General features: G+C 38.3%; 1 non-coding gene across 1 annotated transcript; it reads left to right on the top strand.

The window, feature by feature from the left end:
- Positions 1–7,808: 7,808 nt before the first annotated feature.
- LOC116130287 lies at positions 7,809–7,915 on the top strand. The gene has a single exon (XR_004128028.1). It is a non-coding gene; the product is annotated as a small nucleolar RNA R71 (small nucleolar RNA).
- The last annotated feature ends 1,674 nt before the right edge of the window (positions 7,916–9,589 follow it).

Below are 9,589 nucleotides of genomic sequence, written 5' to 3'. Positions count from 1 at the left end.
AACAAAATGAAGATTAATAGTTCAAAGTCTTTTAAGCTTTATGGAATTCTATCTAGATTTCATAGATCGCTAAACCTTTCTCTAGCATTTGCTTAATCTATGGTATTTATCCCAAGAGGCACAATCACAAATCACTTCTCAGTATCATTGTGAACCACACACATTTGGATGGTGATCAAGCATCCAAGAGTCATCAAGCAAAGAGATAAACACGCCATCATGAAATTAAAACTCAAAGTAAATCAATTCATATAAATTTGAATCATTGTATCAAGGTTACATCAAACCCTAGCTAAACAATTTAGTTCATACCCAAAAATGAAATAAAATAACAACAACAAACTGAATCAAGATTCATCATTGAAAAACAAGCAAAAGATGGAGAAATCTTCTCTAATTTGAAGCCCAAATCTTCAATAATCTTCTCCTTCCAAGAGCTGCCTTCCAAATGACGAACCAAGACCCTTTTCTCTTCCTATTCATCCTAATTTATACCTCTCTCACTTATGGATGAAGCCCTAGTAAGCCAAAACGCGTCGTTTTACTTTTTACATTTGATGCAGTTTTTGCCACAGCGAAGCTTTTTCCTTGCTAGGCCGAGAATTTTTCGGGCCAAATTTGAGCATGATAGAGTCTGAATCTGGAAAAGTTCTAAACATATGAATTGTATCCCTTTAAAATATATTTCTACTAATTCAAGAATCAGCACAATCTGAGGTCTACAACTCAAGTTATGGCAGAAATACTAAAGCACGTCCAAAGATGTTTTTCTTCAGTTTCTAACGTACTGTGCAGGACTTGGCCAAGTTTTCACCCTTGTCCAGTCAGAATTATGAGAAACCCAAAACATGAAAGTTGTAGTTCTACTTCTTATATTTCCAAAAGTTTCTAAAATCAGGTCATTCTGAGTTTTCAAATGCAAGTTATGCAAGTTATGCTCAAAACTATCATTTATGCTCAAAATCATCGTTTAGGCCTACAAAGATAAAATATATAGAGTTAAGTAGCAATTCAGGCATAAACGAACTCAGAAGTATCCAAAATCCAGCCAAAAAGCCTAAATAAAATAGTATAATTCTCAGATTATCACCACTCAGGAAGTAAAGGATACTTATCAAAACTTCCTTGGTGATGCTGATGGCGTTCAATGCTTGATGTTAGCATCGATGACACCAGTGCTACAAAAGTAGCATGAGAATATGGACGTTGCTGCCATCATTCTACACCTCAAGGAGCTTTTCGAAGGGAATGCTTGACATGAGAGGTACAAGGTGTCAAAAGCACTGTTTGGAAGTCGTCTGACTGAGGGAGCCCAAGTTGGTCCTCATGTGCTCAAAATGATCGAGCACATAGAGAGGCTTGAGACTTTGGGATTTGAGTTGGATGTAGAATTACAAGTGGATTGATTCTACAATCCTTGCCAGACTCTTATACACTGTTCATAATGAACTTCAATATGAACGCGATGGTGAAAACCCTGTCGGAGCTTTTAAACATGCTGAGGACTGCAGAGCAGGAATTGAAGAAGTCCAAGCCTATTTTACTGGTTTCTACCAATAAAGGAAAGGGTAACGGCAAGGGTTTGGCCTTGCCCAAGCCCAAGCCCAAAGGACAGGTTGATCTTGGGCCTGAGAGTGGCATAGGGAAGTGCAAAGTAGTTTGCTTCTATTGTGGCAAGCCTGGCCATTGGAGGAAACACTGCAAGGTTTTCCTCGCAAGCAAGAAGAAGTCATAGGCTACGACTTCAGGTATATTTATAATTGAGATTAACTTCTCTCCCATAACATCTTGGGTCATTGACCCAGGATGTGCTACTCACATTTGTACTGATGTGCAGGGACTAAGGCAGAGTTGAGTGCTCGCCAAGGGAGAGGTGGACCTACGAGTTGGAAATGGAGCACTAATGGTATGGGAAGCATCATGAGTACCATCAGGCTAGCTTAGCTGGCCTGATGGTACTCATGATGCTTCCCATTTGCCTATAGCCCCTTGGGCATGGGTTCGAGTCATGGGGGAGGCGAAAGAAATCCCTTAAGGGGGGGGGGGGGGGGGGGGGGGATAGTACCTAGAATTCACACTCGGGTCTGGGCCTAGGCCCGCCGGGCAAGCCGGCAGAAGGCTGGGTGTGACACGACTAAAAGAAAAACAACTAACAAAAGAAAAAAAAAAAACAACAAAATTGAAAATGACAAGAAAAAAATTAGACTCAAACTCAGACACAAACAACTGCCTAGAATTTATACAAGTCTCAATAATTGTTGAAAAATTATTACTGGAAAATGCTCAACACTCCAATAAGTTATAAGTTGAATTGACTCTCTTTCTCTATTGGTCCCCTGAGTAGGTGATCCCCACTTCTGTCTACCTTCCGACGTCCTAGATTATTTTATGTAGAAATGTAAAGTTTATCAAATGGCGGCAGACTCCATAAGCCTAAGTATCGAACTACTCTCCACTAATGAGGACTAGACATCACTAAGGATTAAAAGGTCTTTACAGGCTGGTAACGTTAGGCTCGGTTAGTGGGTTGCAAAGAAAAGGATATGATATACAAAACAAAAGAACTCGGTTTCCTTTAAGCAAACACTAAGAATCACCTCAAATATTTACCTCAATTTCCACTTTCTTTCTCAACCACTGCTCAAGGTGTCAACCCTTTTATAAACCTCAACATGTGCAATTCTTATTTTTGATTCTAAGATGAAACTCTCAAATTTCTTTTTTTTTTTTTTTTTTTTAGAAATAACAAAAATTTATTGAGGTTAATTACCCCTTCTCTTCTTGCCCCTTCTCACGACCCCCAAACTATTCTTTTAGTTCATTCACACAACTCTCCAAGCCTTTTGTGTTTGCATTAGGTTTAGAATTCTCTTAAGGGTTGTGAAACATGTCTAGGGTGAAAGGCTTGGGAATTATTGGTTGCACAAGAAAAATTAGGACAATGATGATTTCAGAAGGTTCAAATAGGTGACTAGGGATAATTTTCATGGTTGACTAGAAAGGCTCAAACGTTTCGAAAAAAACTACCTAAATCGCTTCCTCAATAATGTCTATTCCTAGAATTTCGCCTCAAGCACTTCTTAACTAGATTCTAGGGTCCACCAACATTATCAAGACTTCACCTAACCACATAAAATGAATTAAAGCATGCCAAAAAAAAATGAAAATGGTGGTTGAACCACTCAATAAACCTCAAGCTAAGTCAAGTCAACCAACCTAAACTTGAAGCAATGCTTAACATTTTTCAAAAATAAAATCCCAACAATCCTATTCTCATCATAAACTTATGCAATTCATCGCTGGCACAACAACACAAAACATGAAAACAACTAAGAACAATTCAAAATTTTGAATTTTCCCACCCCCAAACTAAAGATGACATTGTCCCCAATGTCACATTATGCACAATTTAGGAATAGAAAAACAGTATTTACAAAGGTGCGAGATAGTTCCCTAATTAATTCGTAAAGTTTGAGTTTCATTCAACAGAATGCACACCTGTTCCTTAACTTTCTCATCACCAAAATCTGTAAAACAATTGAAATTCTGTGGTGTCTATTGTGTTAGATAATTTCACTGACTAATATGAAAATATTACAACCTAATCTTGCCTTTACAACCACTGGGAAGTTCAAACAAAAATTAACAATCTAAAACAAAAAGAAAATTAGGTTCAATGTACAAAATAAAAGACAATGACAATTAAAAAAAAAAAAAAACTACAAAATAGGTGCTCAGGTTTCATTTTTCGGCCTCCTCCTTTCCTTCGGTGTCGTCATCTTCTGCTTCTGAGTCCATCCATTCCTTGGAATCCTAGTCTTCCCATTGGAAGCTCGAAGTATCAATGTCTAGCTTGGTGCAGCATCTGTGTTGCATATCATACAGCATTCGGGTCTGCTCTGCCAGCCAACCTTGACATCGTTTCATCCGTTTCATATTACCCAAAACCTGCTGCAACAGCTCTTTCATTGTGGATGTTGAACTGGATGATGTGGCAGCTACTATGGTTCTTCGTCTTTTCATTCCGAATTTGGGTCCTTCACTGGGTGGACGCTCAAGATGCTTGTTAAACTAGTTGGTGCTGAAGACAGGGGCAGGATGGATAAGTGGTTCATCATCTGCCTTCTCGACTCCCGCTCGAGTGCACAACTCAGTGATGAGATGTGGGAAGGGGAAGCTCCCTTACCCTGGTTTGGCTGCGTGCTGTATACTCATCATGATGATATTTCCCACATCCATGGTCTTTCCAGAGGCAATGGAATAAAGCAACATTTCCTTATCAAAAGTCACTGTACTATAATGCGTCTCTGGCATCATCCTTGCATATACAAAGTACTGCCATAGTCTAGCCATTGGAATCAAATTCATTCCCTTAATGCTCTATCTTCCCTTCTTCGAAATCTCCTAAGGGGTATCCGGCTTTGCTATGACCTTTAGGATCTCGTCCTTCTCAAACTGTCTCTTTTTAAATTCCTGATACTCATCACGATCAATTTGAGGTAGTTTGTAGAAATCATTGATAGCCTTTGCATCGATTGGTACATCTATACCCCTCACATATACATGCCCGGGATCACACTCAGGGAAATTGGCATAAAACTCTCTCACTATTGGCTCTATGGCTAGATGTTCGGGTTCACTCATTAAGAAATCCCACTTTCTCCATCAACTCTAATCTTCTACATGGGCAGTGGTCAATCCACACTCTACAATAAACCCCTTATCTTTTCTTTTGATTACACTTTCATACCGTTGCCGAGCCTTTTCACTTACAGACCTATTGTCTACGTGTTTCCCTTTTCCCTTACCCTTGGAAGGTATTTTGATCGGCATGTTTGGTTTTCACTGTGAATACCCAAATGTACCCCCAAACTAAGGATTCAACCAGACAATTCAATGTTAAGTACCCTTACAACTGACCAAAATCAGTCCTGCAAAAAAAAAAATAAAAAAAACACCAAAGTTTTGAAATATTGCACTAAGACCCCCAAAATCTCTATTCTTCCAAACTCAACAAAACACTCCCCAATCGAAAACCCAACCTCCTCAACACCATAAAAAACAAAATCCACACTCCTTTAATCAAAATCAACCCACAAACAATCCCAAAAATCGACAAATCAACTCATTTAAGCAATATCTCAAATTTAAATCACTACAATCGAAATTGACCAATTTAGATGTTGGAGAACTCGAAATCTTACCTTTCCCATGATGAATGCACCACCAATTTCACCAATTTTGGCCAGATTTATCCCCAATTTTTGAAAACCAGGGGTTTCCAAAATTTTCTTCAAATTTTCGCAAAAATCTTCGCTAAAATGACTTGTTTTAGTGTTTGTGATGGTTAAGGAGTGAGGTAAAGGGATGGAAATTCACTGGAGAGACTCTGGATTGAAGGTGGAGTGTTTGGCTCTTGGATGTGTTTTGAAATTTTTCGCGAAAAATGAAGAGTTACGTGGGCTTTTATATAAAACAATTATTCTTCGTAGCGGCGAAGTTCTTAATTACAGTCGATGCCGCGACGAATAAAAATTTTTCGCCGCAATGATAACTCGAAATCCCTCTTTTTCACCTTAATTCGATAATTCACCTGAAACACCCAAAAACACTCAAAATTAAAATTATTCTAAACCATAAAATAACTAAACAAATTTAAAACAACAAACAACAAACAAACAATTGAAAACATTTGGGTTGCCTCCCAATAAGTGCTTGTTTATAGTTGGAAGCTCGACTTTCTCAAGTCCTCATGTCAATCTAAACTATCCGAATGCATCATCTCCCGAACATTGTCCTTACACCGAACCTTCAATTGTTGATGATTTTTGTCACATTGGGCCTTTGTTGAGAGCTTAACCGCCCATTTCCATCCCTTGGTCATTCTATTCATGGTTCGAAGATTCTCATCGACAGTTTCCGTTTTCTTGACTTTCCATCAACCTTTTTGAGCTGAGGAATCTGTCCCTTGTGAAGCCACGAGCTCAATTGTGACCCATCTCAGAATGGTGTAAAAACTTCTAGGTTGTGGCCCTCCTCCTTGAATTGCCTTGACTTGACCGTGCATCCCTTAATTGACGAATTAGGATTGTTAAGCTGGGAAGTTTCAATTGTTGATTAACCCACCGAGTCAATTTTGAAACACGACTCTCACTTCGGTGGAACTTTCAGAGACTTAAGGACATTGAATGTCACTTCCTCCTTTTGCATCCTCATGATCAACTTCCCCTCTTGAACATTAATTAAAGCTCTTCCTGTAGCTAGAAATGGTCGTCCCAGGATGGAGGAATCTCCTTAGCTTCTTCCATATCCAACACAAAGAAATCTGCTGGAAAAATAAATTTTTCCACCTTAACCAGCATATCTTCAACAATGCCCCTCGGATGCTTTATGGATCTATCTGTAAGCTACAAGCATATGGTTGTCTGCTTCACTTCACCATTCCTAATTTCTTAAAAACAGAAAAAGGCATAAGATTTATGCTTGCACCCAGATCACACAAAACTCTATCAAATGTAATATTTCCTATAACACAAAGGATAGTGAAACTCCCTAGATCTTTAAGTTTTGGTGGCAGCTTCTTCTGTAGAATGGCACTGAATTCCTCTATTAGCATCAATGTTTCCTCATTATCCAACTTCCTTTTGTTGGAAAAATCTCCTTGAGAAATTTTACGTAGCTCGGCATCTGTTGCAATGCATCTGCAAAAGGAATGTTAATTTGCAATTTTTTAAATACATCAAGAAATTTAATGAACTGCATATCCTGTTTTTCTTTTCTGAGCCTCTGAGGAAAAGGCACCGTAGGAGTGTGATGTGCCAACTCTGGTGGTATCTTGGGAAATGGAAATTTTTCTTTCTTTTGCCTTTGCCTCTCTTCCCGCTTTTGTTCATCTTCCCTAAGAGTGGTTGGTTTATCTTCAGCAATTATCTCTTCGTCAAGTTCCTCATCGGAATCTTCTTTTTCTTTTGGTGGGCTTCCTTCTTTCCCTGATTGTTCCACCTCTTCCATGACCCACTTCTCAAAGTTATTGCATTCACTTGTTCTTGTGGATTTGTCATTGTGTTGCTCGGTAGGGAACCCTGTGGTCTCTCATTTAGCTTATCGGCCAATTGACCTACCTGTACTCTAAGTTCCGAATGGACGCCCCTTGATTTCTGAAATTATTCCTTGTCTCATTCATGAAACCTGTGGTCTCTTGCATAAATTTTCTGAACATATCTTCCAGTTTTGTCAACCTTTGAGCCCTTGGTTGATTGTTCACCCCCGCTTGATTGTTTGGCATCACCCTTTGGTTCCATTGGGTGTTCTACTGATTCTATTGATTTTTATTGCCCCAAGACAAGTTCGGATGATTCCTCCAACCAGGATTATACGTGTTGGAGAACGGATTGTTCTGTTGCCTCTGATTTCCTGCCAAGTAGTTAACCTATTCCGATGATGATGAAGCTGAAGCAAACGTGTTCCCCACTTGACATTCACTGCTCACATGATTACCTGCACAAAAATCACAAGTTAGTTGAGGTGCTTGAATGGAATTTACCTGCATACTTCCCAGTTATTTCTGAAGTGTTGTAAGTTGGGCTGAAATGGCTGTATATGCATCAACTTCATAAAGACCCATAGATTTCTTCAATTACATCCTCTCATTTGGTCTTTGATAATTGTTGCTTTCTAGAACTTCAAGCAACTCATAAGCCACTTCAGGTGTCTTGTTTTGAAACACTCCTCCTAATGTTGCATCTACCATTGTTTGCACATTAACCATTAACCCATTGTAGAACGTTTGAACTTGCATCCAAACTGGCAACCCATGGTGTGGACACCACCTCAGTAGTTCTGTGTATCTTTCCCAAGCCTCATATAATGATTCAGACTCTTCTTGTAGAAACAATGTGATATCATTTCTCAGCTTTACAAATTTTGCTGGAGGAAAGAATTTGGTCAAGAACTTCTATGCTAATTCATTCCATGCTATGATCTTTCCTGATGGTAGTGCCATTAACCATCCCTTTGTTTTATTCCTTAATGAAAAACGGAACAATCTCAATCTGATGTCATCATCTGACACTCCATTTGACTTGAAGGTGTCGCAAATCTCTAAAAAGTTTGTAATGTGCAGATTTGGATCTTCCTTCAAATCTCCTTTAAACTGTACCGACTGCTGGATCATCTAGATGATTGCCGGCTTAATTTCGAAATTGTTGGCTTGTACTACTAGTCTAGTTATGCTCGAACCACTGCCAGCAACCATGGGAACTGAAAATTCCCTTAATGTCCTATTTTCTGTCATCTCAACAACTATGGTATTTGGATCAACAATAGCCTCTCGTTCTCTTCTCTCTCTGTTAAGTCTTCTTGCGATTCTTTCAATCTCTGGATCAACAGGAACCACTGGCTGACGTCTAGCTCTTCGCATAAACTACATAGAACGAGAGAAAAAGTGCAATCACAAGCTCACATAAAAGAACAACAAAAATTAAACTATAAACAATTAAAACAAAGATAAAACTCCAATCTAGCTAACACAAGAAAAAAATTCAATGCTAGCACAAAAATTCAATCCCCGGCAATCCCCGGCAACGGCACCAAAAACTTGATGCGTTGTTACTACAACATGCAAATATAGCAAGTGCACTAGTCGCACAAAGTAATAAAGTGATGAGTGAGTATCGTTCCCACGAGGATTGGTTGTTAAGCACTGATTTTCCTAATTGTTTTCAAGTTGGAGAAATCGGAAAGTGTTTGGATTGACGAGAGTAATTTCTACTAAAATGGAAAAAAAATTTACTAAATAATTAAAATGCTAATTAATGAAAACAAGAATAAAGCAAGAGTAATATCAAGTAATGCAAACAATTAGGGTTTTCACTTCGTTAGGAATCTATGAATTAACCTACAAATTGTGCTACTTCTACACCCACATGCACGAATTATAACTCAGACTCCCTAATATGTAAAACATACCTTCTCAGGCTATGTTTTCCTACTTTTCCTCATTAAGCCTCCGCACCCAACATTTTGAAGATTAATAGATCCAAGTTCATTAAGCTAATGGAATCCTAAATAGAATTCATTGATTCTCAAACCTATCTCTAGCGTTCCAAACAGCAATGGTGATTATCCTAAGAAGCTCATACACGATTCATTTCTCAATCTTATCATGCTCAACAAATAAATTCAATAAAAACTAGAATAAACACACAACCCATGCAATTGAATGTAGAAATAACACTAATTCGTTGATTAAACATAGAAATCTCAAACTACATCAAAACCCTAACCCAAGATGAGTTAGTTCATATTGAAATTAACAACAATCAAAATAAAAACAATGAACAAAGTATTCAACATATTGAGACAAAGAAAAGAGATAAAGAACTTCCCTATTTGATGAATCCACAAAGTTCCATCTTAATCTTCTCTCCTTTTCTCTCAAAAAATGTTGAACTTACTCTCTAAGTGACGAACTCCACTAAAAATGGCTAAGTTTTTCTTAAGTAGTCGGTCCAAAAATGTAAAAACTTGCCTAAAATAAAACTGTGCGTTTTAATCAAAAATGAAAATCGCAGACTTCGCCACGGTGAAG

This window comes from Pistacia vera, unplaced genomic scaffold, assembly GCF_008641045.1.
Source record: "Pistacia vera cultivar Batoury unplaced genomic scaffold, PisVer_v2 Contig218, whole genome shotgun sequence".
NCBI classification, from domain to species: Eukaryota; Viridiplantae; Streptophyta; class Magnoliopsida; order Sapindales; family Anacardiaceae; genus Pistacia; species Pistacia vera.
This window is presented reverse-complemented; position numbering and strand designations above follow the sequence as displayed.